This window comes from Pleurodeles waltl, chromosome 4_2 (genome assembly GCF_031143425.1).
Source record: "Pleurodeles waltl isolate 20211129_DDA chromosome 4_2, aPleWal1.hap1.20221129, whole genome shotgun sequence".
Classification (NCBI taxonomy): Eukaryota; Metazoa; Chordata; class Amphibia; order Caudata; family Salamandridae; genus Pleurodeles; species Pleurodeles waltl.
In genome coordinates this window covers 1,006,507,542-1,006,523,029 of record NC_090443.1, presented here as the reverse complement: position 1 = coordinate 1,006,523,029, position 15,488 = coordinate 1,006,507,542, and the positions used below count along the sequence as shown (strand labels likewise).

General features: G+C 45.7%; 1 non-coding gene across 1 annotated transcript; it reads right to left on the bottom strand.

Moving 5' to 3' along the window:
- Nucleotides 1-15,161: 15,161 nt before the first annotated feature.
- LOC138294276 (U5 spliceosomal RNA) lies at nucleotides 15,162-15,277 on the bottom strand. Its single transcript, XR_011203316.1, has one exon. It is a non-coding gene; the product is annotated as a U5 spliceosomal RNA (small nuclear RNA).
- Nucleotides 15,278-15,488: the final 211 nt, after the last annotated feature.

Below are 15,488 nucleotides of genomic sequence, written 5' to 3'. Positions count from 1 at the left end.
ACACACACTGGGAAAAGACAGATTTATAGTAAATGTGAATTGACAGATAAAGATTTAAAAAACACCAGAGAAAGGAAGGAAGAAAGATCTAAGTATTAGAATTGAGCTACTGTAATGGAACTGTATGTGAGAAGGGTCCCAGTATAGGAAAGGAAGAGACAGGGTTTTGGCACTGGCACAGCTGAGGGCTTGGAGTGTGTGAACTGAGGTGCACTGATGGAGGTGTGCCCGAGGTCCAGTACTGGAACAGCTATGTGTACTGCCTGTAAGACGGAGGTGCTCGGGCAGACAGTGTGAGGGGTTGTGGCACGGCTGAGGTCTTGGAGTGTGTGAACTGTAGAGCACAGATGGAGGTGCGCCCGAGGTCCAGTACTGGAACAGCTGTGTGTACTGACTATAAGAACTGAGGTGCTCTGGCAGACAGTGTGTGGGGTTGTGGCATGGGCACAGCTGAGGGCTTGTAGTGTGTGAACTGAGGTGCACTGATGGAGGTGTACCCGAGGTCCAGTACTGGAACAGCAGTGTGTACTGACTGTAAGAACTGAGGTGCTCTGGCAGACATTGTGTGGGGTTGTGGCACTGGCACGGCTGAGGACCTGGAGTGTGTGAACTGAGGTGCACTGATGGAGCTGCACCAGAGGTCCCAGTACTGGAGCATCAGAGTGTACTGAGTGCAAGAACTGAGGTGCTCTGGCAGACATTGTGTGGGGTTGTGGCACAGCTGAGGGCTTGGAGTGTGAGAACTGAGGTGCACTGATGGAGGTGCACCTGAGGTCCAGTACTGCAACAGGTGTGTGTTCTGACTGTAAGTGAGGTGCTCTGGCAGACATCGTGTGGGGTTGTGGCACGGGCACAGCTGAGGGCTTGGAGTATGTGAACTGTGGTGCACTGATGGAGCTGCGCCCAAAGTCCCAGTACTGTAACAGCAGTGTGTACTGACTGCAAGAGCTGGGGTGCTCTGGCAGACAGCGTGTGTGGGGTTCCTGGCGCGGCTGAGGGCTTGGAGTGTGTGAACTGTGGTGCACTGATGAAGCTGTGTAGGAGGCTGGCCTGGTTTGTAGTGGGTACCAAAGGTACTTACACCATATAACAGGTCCAGTTATCCCTTATTAGTGAAATGTAGTCAGTGTCTAGAAGCCAGGCTGTCTAGGGGTAGCTGTAGCTGAGCAGCTAAGGCTTATCTAGGAGACATGCAAAGCTCATGCAGTACCACTCTAGTCAGTACTTACACACATGAAGGAAAATACTCAGTGCTACAAAAATAAAGGTACTTTATTTTGGTGACATAAATGCCAAAAATACCTTAGAGACTATACTACCTTAGGAGGTAATATACACAGTATATACACTAGAATGTAGAAATAGCTGTAAAAACAGTTAGAAAACAGTGCAAATAGTGAAAATCACAATAGATAGCAATTGGGCTAGGGGGAACACAAACCATATACTAAAATAGTGGAATGCGAAAGTTGGTTTCCCACCGAGGCAAGTGTAGTGTGTAGAGGGGCGCTGGGAGTGTAAGAAAACACCACAGGTATGTAATAGAACCCACCCCAGAGCCCAGGAAAGCAGGAGTAAATCACAGTAAGTTTCCTAGAACACACAATAACAAGTGATAGAAAATAAGGCAAGAACCAGAAGAGACTGCAAGACACCAACAATGAATTCCTGGACCTGAAGACCTGTGGAAACACTGAAGACTCCAGGGAGAACAGGAGCCCCTGCTAACCTGGATGAAGGTGCAAAAGAAGAACCACCGGTGAAGAACAGTCAGTACTGCACCCAAGAAGATGGATGCAGGTTCCTGGTTGGTGCAGACGTTGCGTCGATTTCCGGCCTGCGGACGGGTCTCCTCTTCGGGTTGCGGGGTTTTCAGACGCCCCGGGGTCTGTGCGTGGAATCCTGGGCCTGTTGTCCAGCTCTGCGTCGTTCCGGTGGGCGATGCGGGGAAATTTCTCCCTCACGACAGGCGATGCGTCGATTTCCATTCTGGAAGTCGGACGGCGTCATCTCAGGTCGGATGTGCGTCTATCCGGTGGGCCGTGCGTCGAAGTTGCGGTCGCACCGCAGGCGCAGCGTCGATCTTTTCCTTGCGAAGTCGAGCGGCGTCGTCCTGGTTCGGCGTGCGTGAAATTTTCACTGCGGAACAAGCTGCGCGTCAACTTTTTCGCCGCACAAGGAGTCCAGTTGAAAGAGAGAAGTCGTTTTGGTCCTGAGACTTCAGGGAACAGGAGGCAAGCTCTATCCAAGCCCTTGGAGAGCACTTCTGCAGCAAAGCAAGAGAGCAGCAAGACAGCAGGGCAACAGCAAGGCAGCAGTCCTCTGTAGAAAGCAGTGAGGTGAGTTCTTTAGGCAGCCAGGCAGTTCTTCTTGTCAGGGTGCAGGTTCTGGTTCATGTTTCTTCTCCAGGAAGTGTCTGAGGTGGTAGGGCAGAGGCCCTGTTTTTTACCCAAATGTGCCTTTGAAGTGGGGGAGACTTCAAAGAGTGGCATAGAAGTGCACCAGGCCCCCTTTCAGTTCAATCCTGTCTGCCAGGGTCCCAGTAGGGGGTGTGGCAGGCCTTTGTGTGAGAGCAGGCCCTCCACCCTCCCAGCCCAGGAAGACCCATTCAAAATGCATATGTATGCAAGTGAGGCTGAGTACCCTGTGTTTGGGGTGTGTCTGAGTGAATGCACAAGGAGCTGTCAACTAGACCCAGCCAGACGTGGATTGTAAGGCACAGAAAGATTTAAGTGCAGAGAAATGCTCACTTTCTAAAAGTGGCATTTCTAAAATAGTAATATTAAACCCAACTTCACCAGTCAGCAGGATTTTGTATTACCATTCTGGCCATACTAAATATGACCTTCCTACTCCTTTCAGATCAGCAGCTACCACTTCAACAATGTATGAGGGCAGCCCCAATGCTAGCCTATGAAGGGAGCAGGCCTCACAGTAGTGTAAAAACGAATTTAGGAGTTTTACACTACCAGGACATGTAAACTACACAGGTGTATGTCCTGCCTTTTACCCACACAGCACCCTGCTCTAGGGGTTACCTAGGGCACACATTAGGGGTGACTTATATGTAGAAAAAGGGGAGTTTTAGGCTTGGCAAGTACTTTTAAATGCCAAGTCGACGTGACAGTGAAACTGCACACACAGGCCTTGCAATGGCAGGCCTGAGACAAGGTAAAAGGGGCTACTAAAGTGGGTGGCACAACCAGTGCTGCAGGCCTACTAGTAGCATTTAATCTACAGGCCCTGGGCACATATAGTGCACTCTACTAGGGACTTATAAGTAAATCAAATAGTCCAATTTGGTGTGATCCAAAGTTACCATGTTTAAAGGGAGAGAGCAAATGCACTTTAGCACTGGTTAGCAGTGGTAAAGTGCGCAGAGTCTAAAAAACAGCAAAAACAGTGTCCAAAAAGTGGAGGGAGGCAGGCAAAAAGTTAGAGGTGACCACCCTAAGGCTGTCAGGTCTAACACTTATGTGTACTTTTTTTTTCTTTTTCTTTTTTAGTGGGATATCATTGGTGATTGCTGTGCAGAGTAGTTGCTGGCGAGTCTAGCTTTTTCAGGCAAGTGAGTGGTATAGTTCTTGAGTACATAACTCTTTGTGATAAAGCCACACTTTGTTTATTACTTATTTTAGAGTGCTGGTTGTTGTTGGCTCATTTGTCAAGTTACTTTTCTTAGGAAGGATCATGGCTAGCTGCAGGTTGACCGCTCAGTAGGATGTTGTCTTCTTACCGTGATTATGAGACTGCATCTGAGGCAGAGGAGAAAGTGCAAGATTCTGGCAGTGAATTTTCTGTCCGAGAGGAATCATCTGATGAGGAAGCCACTCTCAGTGCGGATGAAGTTCCTGTTTTAGAGAAGGACACTGATGTGCCAATAGTGCAGCAGCCTGGTGCTGAAAGGCTTCCCATTGGAAGACCTGAACTCTGGGTTGCCCCAAACATAGAGCAGCTAGAGTTGCCTGTCTTAACTGGTCTCCCGGAGTTTAGAGTGAATACAGAAAACATTTTGCCTATAAATTTATTTCAGTTTTTTTCACGATGTATTTTTGGAAGAGATTGTTGAGCAGACTAATTTGTATGTTGAACAGTATTTGAGGGACAACAGTGCCAGCCTTGAGCCACACTCTAGAGCTACCCAGTCGATTCCCACAAAATCTGAAAGAGTTGAAAAAGTTCTTGGGTTTAACTTTTTTGATGGGGTTCATTAGGAAGCTGTCACTGTCTTCATATTGGTATACTAGTCCCTTGATGGCAATGGCTATATTTCCTGCAACCAGGAGATGTAATCAGTATTTGCTTTTTCTTCAGATGCTGCATTTTGTTGATAATGCATTAGCCTTGCCTCAAGATCACCCTGATTCTGACTAAGATTAGGCCTGTCCTTGATAATTTTGTAGATTGTTTTTCAGAGGTCTATGTTCCAGGGAAAGAAATAGCTGTAGACGAGTCTTTGGTCCTGTTCAAGGGCTGTTTGGTTTTTAGGCAGTACATTCCTAGCAAGAGGGCACGGTATGGAATTAAAATGTATATGATGTCTGAAAGTAGCACAGGATATGTTTATAATTTCTGGGTCTACACTGGTAGGGATTCCAGTATTGACCTCCCGGGTTGTCCGCCCACTTTTGGAGTTAGTGAGAAAATTGTGTGGAAACTTGGTAGACTGTTTAACAAAGGTCACCCTGTGTACCTAGATAACTTCTACACTGGAGTTTAATTGTTCAGGGAATCATTCAAAGTGGACACTGTTGCTTGTGGCACAATCCACTCTAACAGTAAAGGCTATCCAAGTGAGCTTATGTGTAAAAAGCTTGAGAGGACAGTGTGGTGCCTTGCATAATGAGGAGCTGCAAGCTGTGAAATTTGCAGACAGGAGCGCTGTCTACATGCTGACTACCATCCATGATGAGCGTACTTCCCCTGTGACTGTTTGGACTCAGGTTGCTGAAGTGCGCAAACCTGCGTGTATTTTAGACTACAATAAGCACATGGGTGGTGTAGATAGAGTAGATCAAAGGTTGGAACCTTACACTGCTGTTAGTAAGGCTTATGTTTGGTATAAAAAGGTTGGCCATATATCTCTTCCATTTAGCATCTTTTAATGCTTTTATTGTGTTCAAGGATTGTTTCCCCTTAGTCAAAGATGACATGAGTTAAATTTCATGAGTCCGTGATAGAGAGCCTTGTTGTGGTGGAACAGGCAAGAGTTCCTAGAGAAGCAGTGGTGGAGGATGTGACTAGATTGAAGGATGGCCACTTTCCTGATCACATTCTTCCCACGCCCCAAAAATACTTTTCTGCTAAGAAATATAGAGTCTGTGCCCCAAGAGGTATCCAGAGGGAGACTCATATCTACTGCCCCGAATATCCTTCTAAGCCTGGGCTGTGTGTGGCTGGCTGTTTCAGAAGTTACCACACCCAAAAGAATTATTGGGAACTACTGTGAGGGTAAACTGCCTGCTGCCTGTTCTATATATGTTAAAAAAAATTGTTCAGTTTCACAGTTGGCATTACTGTCATGTATTTAGTAAGAGCTCTTGTGTTTGTAGTTTTGTACTTACTTATAATTAGTGTTTTCTTTTTGTTTAAAAAAAGTGATGGCGGTGTGCGTGGAGTGGGGCTTGGCTGGTGGCGTGCCAGGAGTGGCGCTTTGCTGGCGGTGTCCGTGGAGTGGCACTTGGCTGGTGGTGTGCTTGGAGTGGCGCTTGGCTGGCGGTGTAAATAGTGACTTGCTGTTGGCTACTACAACACACTGCTAGCCAAATGCTGTCAGCTGGTGTGATTGCTGTATCAAGCGTGTGGGCGTATGAAAGCGATGGGCCCTTGAATGGCCCTGTCTGTTGATGTGAGTGTTGTAATGTGGCTGGTAGCGTGAATGATCTTGCGCATGTCACGAATGAAAGGTGTGTGAATGGACTGTAAAGCGGTTGGTGCCTTGATGTGGCTTTACAGTTGACGAGCTGTGAGTCATTGGTTCAGTTTTTTGGCCTTTCAGTTCTTAACAGTACATTTCATTTTTTGAGAAACCTCTTGTTAATAAAATTGGATCCATTGAACCATCACTCACCCTCGTGCCAAATCCAACAAGTATGTGTGGTAAAATAAAAAAATGAAAAAACCTGCTCCGCTATAATTGGGCGTCGAAGCACACCCGTGACATGCTAGGTGTCTTGAGAGGGACCCCAATAATGAAGCATGCCTCCAACTATGTTGGTGGGTGAGGGGGTGAGAGGTCTTTTTTAGCACAACCTAAGGGTGTTTCTTTTCACAATTTGAGAGTTTGGAACATCACAAAAGTAGGAGTCTTTGTAGTGTGCTTGCTTCTTCTCTAGGGAAAAAGTACCAGCTCTAGATTACGTGGAGTACAGGGTGGTGTGCCTCTTGTGGATCCCAACAAGTTTCTTAGCCACAATGCCCTGTAAAATTTAGAATGTGACTACAATCACACATTTTTCTTGCATTTCTGTACCATATTCTTTCAGAAGCAAAAATAAACCAAAAACGTATACCACCCACTGTTCCCCTCGGTCTCCTGATTAAGATGCTACCTGTTTTTGCTGGGGGGGCACCTGCATTTTTGGTCCCAGGTGCGGCGGTCATCTAGGGAAACCTACCAAACCCAGACATTTTTTAAAACTAGACACATGGTAGAGTCCAGGGAGGTGTGGCTTGCTCAATTTCTTACCCAGACTCCTCTGCAAATCTCAAAATTTGCTCAAAAAAGTAAATTTTCCTCACTTTTCTTTGTATGATCACTGCACCAGCACAAATGTCCTGCCACCCAGCGTTCCCTTCGGTCTCCCAAGTAAAATGATACCTCACTTGTGTGTGTCCCCAAAGCAGAGTCAGCCTAAACATGTATAACAAAAAAATTTGCTTATCAACTCGCTGTGATATCCCCTCAATCTCTACAAGTTTTTGACCCTTCTCTGTTGCAGGCACTTGGCCCACCCACACAAGTGATGTATTGTTTTTATCGGCAGACTGAGGGAAACATTGGGTGGTAGAAAATGTGTGCCGGTGTGGTGTTCCCACACAGAAATGTGAGAAAAATGTGATTTTTTAAAATCTAAATTTGAGGTTTGTAAGGGATTCTGGGTTAGAAAATGTTGGGGGATCCATGCAAGCCACACCTCCCTGGACTCTACATGGTGTCTAGTTTTAAAAAATGTCTGGGTTTGGTAGGTTTCCCTATATGGCTGTCGAGCCCAGGACCAAAAACACAGGTGCTCCCCCTTGCAAAAACAGGTAGTTTTGTAATAAATAATTTTGTTGCGTCCATGTTATGTTTTGGACCCTTTCCTGTCACGGGCACTAGGCCCACCCACACAAGTGAGGTACCATTTTTATCGGGAGATTTGGTGGAGTGCTGGGTGAAAGGAAGTTTGTGGTTTCCCTGAGATTCCAGAACTTTGCATCAGCACAATGTGAGGAAAAAGTGGTTTTTTTGGCCACATTTTTAGGTTTGCAAAGGATTCTGGGTAATAGAACCAGGTGAGAGCCCCACAAGACACCCCATCATGGATTCACTTAGGTGTTTAGTTTTTAAAAATGCACAGTTTTGGTACATTTCCCTACGTGCCGGCTGAGCTACAGCCCAAAAATCCACAGCTAGGCACTTTCCAAAAAACCTGTCAGTTTTCAGTGTAAAAATGTGATGTGTCCATGTTGTGTTTAGGGGTGTTTCCTATCGCGGGCACTAGGCCTACCCACACAAGTGAGGTACCATTTTTGTCTTACAACATGTCTTTTTGGAGAGAGATCGGGAATCTGTCTAGTGTAAGTTTGAATTCTATTGTAAGGTAGCGCAGAGGGTTAATGCCTGCTGCAAAGAACGGCGGTGCGACCGGTGTCACCGCACCAGGTGTTGACTTCGGGTGGGGGCACTGTTTTTGCAAATGTATTATAATTTTAAAAGAACCTGTTGTTAGCATTTACAGCCACCAGCTATTTTCAGGCAACAACAAAAATGTCAACATAACTCCATGATTAATGTTCTTTCTGGATAGAGATCAGAAATCTGTCCAGTGTAAGTTTTTACTCTATCGTAAGGTAGCACAGAGGGTTATTATGCCTGCTGCAAAGAACGAGGGTGTGACCGGTACCACCGCACCGGGTGTTGAATTCGGGTGGAGGTGCAGTTTTTGCAAGTGTATTATAATTTTAAAAGCACCTGCTGTTGGCATTTATTGCCGTCAGCTATTTTCAGACAACAATAAAAATGTCAACATAACTCCGTGATTAATGTTCTTTCGAGAGGGAGATCGAAATCTGTCTACAGGAAGTTTTGACTCTATCGTAAAGTAGCGCAGAGGGTCAATACATAAATTATTAAATAAAGCAAATCAGAGAAAAGCACGCACAGAAAATGATTACTGTGATGGAAATGTAGCAACATGAGTACCGGCCGACTGGGAATTCCATCAATATAAGCACAGAATCGGAATCCCAGCAAAAACAAAACGTTCCTAAGCCAATAATAAAACTATTTCCAATTGTGTGAATTGCGTACTTAAACAAAATAAACATTGTAAGTCAAATATGAGACAGCATTTGTAATCCTGTGCAAAAGCAAACAGTCATAAAAGCAAATGGCTGAAAAAAAACTGGCACATTTAGGGGCATATTTATACTCTGTTTGTGCCGGATTTCTGTCATTTGTTTACGCAAACCTAACTCCATATTTATACTTTGGTGCTAGACCCGTCTAGTGCCAAAGTTATGGAGTTAAAGTAATTTTTTTACCGTGAAAACCAACCTTGCGTCAATGAGATGCAAGGTAGGTGTTCCTGGGCAAAAAATGACTCTAGGGCCCTAGCGCCTCATTTATCCTCCCGTGCAAAAATGGTGCATGGGAGGTCGGCGGACGTAAATAATGCCGCTAAGCCTGCTTAGCGCCATTATTTAACGCCTGGGTCAGGGCAGGAGCTAGGGGACCTGTAGGCTCATTTCCATGGTGGAATTCCATGGAATGAATCCACAGGTTCCCTCCCCAGGCCCCAGGGACACCCACACCAGAGGGACAGCGGAGGATGGGGGACCCCATCCTAGGTAAGTAGAGGTAGGTACAAATGAAATGGCTTTAAGTCCAAAGAAGTATACTAAAACTATACAAGAGACCGTATGTTTACGCTTGACCTAATAAGCATTTGTGAGAATTGGAGCTATTGGCGCTGTAAATGACAATGTCTTTTACCTATGTGTTTTGGTTTGGAATGTAGTGGATGTATGAACAGAGAAGCAGCTGCAGCACTGTTTAGAGGACTAACCATGGGGAATTACCTCTGGAAACAGAGACAGCTGCTGCTTTGCCTAGAGGACTTAGAATGGAGGAGTTAATTATGGGACCAGAGAAGCAGCTGCATCACTGCCTAGGGGACTAAGAATGAGGAATTACCACTGTTACCAGTATTGGAAGTATGATTCCATGCACTATGGGGGCTCCTTAGAGGACCCCCAGCATTGCTCCTACCAGCTTTCCGGGGTTTTACGGACAGCCCACATTGCTGCCACCCCTCAGACAGGTATCTGCACTCCTGCTGCTTGACCAACTCAAGCCCAGGAAGACAAAACAAAGGATTTCCTTTGGGAGAGGGGGGATAACACCCTCTCTCTTTGGAAATAGGTGTTACGTGGCTTAGGAGGGGTAGCCTCCCCAAGCCAGTGGTATGCTTTGAAGGGCACATTTGGTGCCCTCCTTGCATAAACCAGTCTGCATAGGTTTAGGGACCTCCAGTCCCTGCTCTGGTGGGAAACTGGACACTGGAAAGGGGAGTGACCACTCCCCGGTCCATCACTACCCCAGGGGTGGTGCCCAGAACTCCTCCAGAAGGTCCCTTGATTCTGCCATCTTGAATCCACGGTGGGCAGAGGCATCTGGGAGCATCTGAGTGGTCAGGTCAGGCAGGTGACGTCAGAGCCCCCTCCTGAGAGGTGGTCACCTGGCTAGGTGACCAATCCCGCTTCAAGGGCTATTTAGGGTATACCTCTAGGGTGGGTCCTCAGATCTTACTTGCAAGATTCCAGCAGGACACCTCTGCAATGTCTACTTCGACTTCTGGCAACTGGAACCGCAACTGGACTCCATAGGAACCTACAATCTGTAGCTACAACGATGACTCTGCTCTGCAACATTGTTTCTCCGGCTCCATCCAGCAACTGCAACATTTCCCCAGCTGTGCAACCTCTGAGAGCAGCAAGTCTTCAGTCTGCACAAGAAGCAAGAAGGAATCTCCCTTGGAGTGAAGGAGTCACTTCCCTGCATCTGCAGGCACCAGCTGCAATGACATCCAGCTGTGTGGATCTCCTCTCATCCTGAGCTGTGTGGATCCTGCATCATGGGTTGTGGTCCAAAGTAGCCCCCTTCGTCCTCTGTCAGCTTTTCATCTTTGGTGAAGGTAAGCTCTTGCCTTCCCACGCAGGACAGTACTCCCATTCACCTTGTCTCTTGCAGCTACCCAAGCTTGTTGGCATTTCTTCCAAGGGATCTTCAGGCTCCATGTAGCCCTAGCCCCCAGCACTCTTCCATGGGATGCACAGCCCTCTGCTTGCTTCTCCTGCGACGTGGGACCTCTCCTCAGGTGTGCTGGGTGGGCCTGTATGCGACTCATGGGCTCCTTACTGTGGGTCTTCCTGGGGGGGATGCCTCCTCGTCTTTGGACTCTCGGCACTGCTGAGGGTTGGCTGGGACTCCCCACGTGGGTTGAGTCCCCCTTTGACCTTGCTGGTCCCCGGCAGCTCCACATTTTCCATCTGTGGCATTTACCTTTGCCAAGGCTTGTTGGTGGTTTTTCCACACCACAGACTGACTGCAATCCTTCAAACAATGAAGAACATTGACTGCATCATCCCGGAACTCTTCATCTGCTCCAGTGCTGCAGTGCTGATTGTCTTACTCTCACCGTCGACCAACTCCTGAATCCACATAAGGGTGGGTAATGGCTCCTGCCACCACCGGACACTCCAACTTGAGCTGGACTTAGTCCCCTTCTTTTCTAGGTCTTCCTCTTTCAGGATGCACCCTTGGTTGCTTGCAGTCTTGTCTGGGTCTTGCAATATCCTTCTCTGAATTCCTTTGGGGTTGTTTGGGGAAAACCACCAACTTACCTCTTTCCTCCTGGTCGGTGGGGGCCACTCTGGTACTTACCTTAGGGGTTTCCTAGTACTTCCAGCTTCCATCTACTGATTCCACTTCCTTAGATGGGGACCCGAGCTTCGCATTCCATTTTTTAAGTACATGGTTTGGTCTTGCCCTAGTCCTTCAGTATTGCCTATTGCTTTTCACTGTTTTCTATTGCTTTTCATGCCTAGTTCTGATTACTACTGTACATACAATAAGTGTGTTTACTTACCTGCTATTGGAGAGTTGCCTATCTAGTAATTTAGCATTTGTGTCACTAAAATAAAATACCTTTATTTTTGTAACACTGTGTGATTCTTTCATGCGTGTAAGTGTTGTGTGACGACAGTGGTATTGCATGAGCTTTGCATGTCTCCTAGATAAGCCTTGGCTGCTCATCCACAGCTACCTCTAGAGATCCTGGCTTCTAGACACTGCCTACGCTTAACTAATAGGGGATACCTGGACCTGGTATAAGATGATAATACCTTAGGCATTCACCACCCACCAAGCCAGCTTCCTAAAACACCTGCCTAGTTTATTTTTCTAGTGAGACTAATCTAGCCCGAGATAGATGACTTTCCCAAATTATTTTTGTCTTCTTTTTCTCTTTTGCCCCCATGTGTTAGCCAGTTCCCAGACATGCTTGCCCAAATTTGCAATAGTAGTAGGCTGTCCCTAACCTTGTCCATCTAATTTGATATAATGATTTGTGAAATTGGCTTGACTAATGTCATCAACACGTGATTTGAAATCTGTTTCTGTTGCACAAATTGTTTCCTTCCCAGAATGTGTAGAACATTTGGAATGCCTAGTGTTGTTGCTATTAAGTAGATTAAACTTGTTTCATAGATTTGGTCAGCCTATCGTTTTTCTTTCTTTGTATAATTTAATCTTGCACACAATTTACGTTACTTTGGCTCTGTGGTTATAATAAATCTTTGAAACTTCCCACAGATTGGAGTCTTGTTTCCCTGGCCACATTAGAAATGGTGTTTAAAGTTACTGTTGTATTGATTGAGATTGGAATGATTGTATACAGTTAACCACACTTCTCACTGGGTCCAAAGATCCCATCGACCTCGAGAAAAGCGCTTTTGAATCCTGGGAGGAGAAAATGCACTCACACATTAATACTAAGGGGCTGATTTAAGAAAAGTGGGTGGAAGCCCAGTGCAACACAACTATCCTTGCGCCCCTTAGCGCCCCCCTACCGCCACCATGTGTGCACCATGGTGCAGGGTAGGGGGAAATAGCGTCAGAATTCCTGACGCTATTGATGTACTCTGCAAAAGTAGCACCAAAATGTTGGCGCTACTCCTGCAGAGTACATAGGGGCCCATTGTATTCAATGGAAGGCCTCCTTTTAACACCTGCTCTGAGCAGGTGTTAAAAGTGCTGAAAAAAATGGCGCTAGGAAATCTTTTAGATTTCCTAGCGCCATTTTTGTGGTCCCCCTAACAGGGGAACGCCCTCTTGCATACATTATGCCTGGCGCAGGAATAATGTGGCGCAATGTTTTACAAAGTGGTGCAATGCATGCATAAATATGGTGCATGTAAAAAGCCACTTTAACGCCACCTTAGCGTAAAGAAAAATTACGCTATAGTGGCACTAAGGTGGCGCTCCAGCCTCTTAAATCAGGCCCTAAATTTCAAGAATAGAACATATTTATGTTGTTGTTAGCCACATGTCCAAGATGGCTCTCAGTCCACCATCCCACCAGCAATTGAACAAAAAAACGCTATGATACTGCCATCCTCGCAGCTGAGCAACATGGTTAAACACATTGACAAAGCCAATAATTCACATAGGTGAAATCTATTGGCTTTGCCAATGCTTATTAATTTGACTGCTAACTTTCCCAAAAAACAGTTGTAACGTTCCAATGTCTCACTGGAGCTCAGTTTGCCTTGTGGAGACGTTGACAGGTTTAGCCAGTGCACAAACACACTAAAGTATTACCTGGCACTATGACATCTAACAATCTGAACATTGGGTTTGCTGTTGTTTGCTTTGTTTGGCTGTTCACGTGTGCGTGCGTGTGTGGGTGGGAAACTGGGTGGTTTTGAAAGCATCCACCATCCAGAAGGAGCAGTACCATTTGTTGTTACTAGAGGGCAGGCTGCCTGACAACAACCAGCTTTGTTAGATAATTTGCATACCCAGGGAGAGAATGCAGCATAACGGTCTGAGCTGCCAACTCTGGAGCATGGGGACCAGGTTGGAGTCTCGGCATCGGCTCAACATTTTGGGCTAGATGTATCAAAAAAGCCTTTTGCGATACGGTAATAGCGATTTTAAAGAAATCGCTATTTCTGATTCGCAAAATGCTATGTATCATATTTGCGATTCGGTAATAGCGATTTCTTAAAAATGGCAAATGGTATTACCGAATCGCAAATTGCGATACCGGCCTCATTCGCACCTATGGGCCTGTAGGCCCATATTTGTGATTTTTGTGCATTTCTCAATTTGCAAATTCCTAACTGGAATTCGCAAATTTGGGAAATGCAAACCCCAGGGTGCTGGGGGCCTAAGTCCCCCTTTGCTGCACCCCAAGAATTTTTTTAAGGACATGTAAGGCGCACACATGCCAAAGGGGCATGTGTGCGTTATACTTCAATATTAAAAATGCTTTTTTAATGCATTTTTTAAATTTGCACATGGTTACCACCAAGTTCAACTCGGTGGTAATAGCGATTCCTTAATGCCAAATTTGCATTAAGGAATTACTTGTTACATGTGGTTTAGAAATCGCAAATAAGGATTCCTTATTTGCGATTTCTTATTTAGAGAATCGCAATTTGCGATTCTCTAAACGGGCTCGCAAATTTAAGGAATCGCTATTTTAGCGATTCCTTAAATTTGCGCTGGGAATGCCTTTCATAAATACTGAAAGGCATTTTTGCATTCGCAAACGGCCATTTGCACCGTTTGCGAATGCAAAAATGGATGATACATCCGGCCCACCATCTCCTTGTGCTTACTAAAAATGAATTTGTCTTGTGTAACATAATCGGTGCTCATATAAGGCGATCCAATACCTTCGGGTCGAGTTTCTCCTATATAACAGGCATTTGCAATGCAATGGGTTTCGCGTTTGCTCGAGTTAGAGCTATTAGCTTTGTAAATTCCGAAATTGACTTTTCTTGCCACATAAATTGAAAATGAAAAATAAAACAGTTGACAGAAGCTAGCTGATTCAAAGCGCCACAGCTGCCATGAGCGTGAAGGAGAGACACAAAAGGGAAAGAAAGTTCGCTTGCAATCAAACGTACCAGCAAACATGCAATTATCCCTGTAACGGCCGGTGTCTAAGGCGGTAACAAAACCGTCCCAAGGAGGGCCAAACGTAGAGCATTTTCCAATGATAACAAAGGATTTCCAAAAGGCAAGCCCATGAACGAGTGATAGTGATGGGCGGTTGTATGTCAGAACCACATATTCCATTGCAAAGCACGCCGTTACTACGAGTGCGTTACAAGAATGTCATTACCACGCATATACCTGAACATGCGTGCCTTTACAATGAATTATGTTGTAAAAGCATGTGTTTTAAAGGCAAATGCGTGGTAAAGATTTCCCCCCAAAGGCCCAATCCCCCCCAAGCCCAATAACCACCCCCACCCTAAAACCTAACCCCAACCCTACCTAAAACAGTACCCCCAGACCCAATCCGTCGCTCTAATCCTAATCTAAAACGACCCCATGCCTTAAAACCTAACCCCCCAAAAGCAGTTCCCCCAAGCCTAAACCCCCTTCCTATTTAACCTGAAAACCACCCCACACCCTCCTCCTCCCCCCCTCCCTAAAACAATACCCCCCAGGCCCACTACCCCCTCAAGCAGCACCTGCCCTAAAACCCAACCACCTGCCCCTCCCTCACTAAAACAGTACCCCCACCGAAGACCCAATCTTCTCTCCACTTTTAATCCTAGAGCCAGCATTCCTATACCTAATCCCCCACAATACCTAACATTACAAAAACCACAAACTACCTACTTGTTAACTTCGCTTTCTTTTACTAATAATGGGGAACCTTGCGTTTAGCAAGGCTTTCAAAAATTGAGTGAAACTCTTAAATGTTCCTCTCCACGGAAATCTTTAGTAAAAGGCGAAAGTTTTATTCGATTTGAAAAGAAACCAGAGTATACACTTCAGGCCCCCCCTGTCTGTGCCGCCACTAAACACCCTTCTGCAGACTGTTAGGCCGATTTCACTTACGAATTTCATAGTAGAAAACCCTTTGAAACACAACCAATTTATAATAACTGTTAAGCTGATACATTGATAAAACGTTGACACAAAAAAGAAAACAACAGGCGAACTCATAAGTGACAGGAATTATGGGTATGTAAATTTC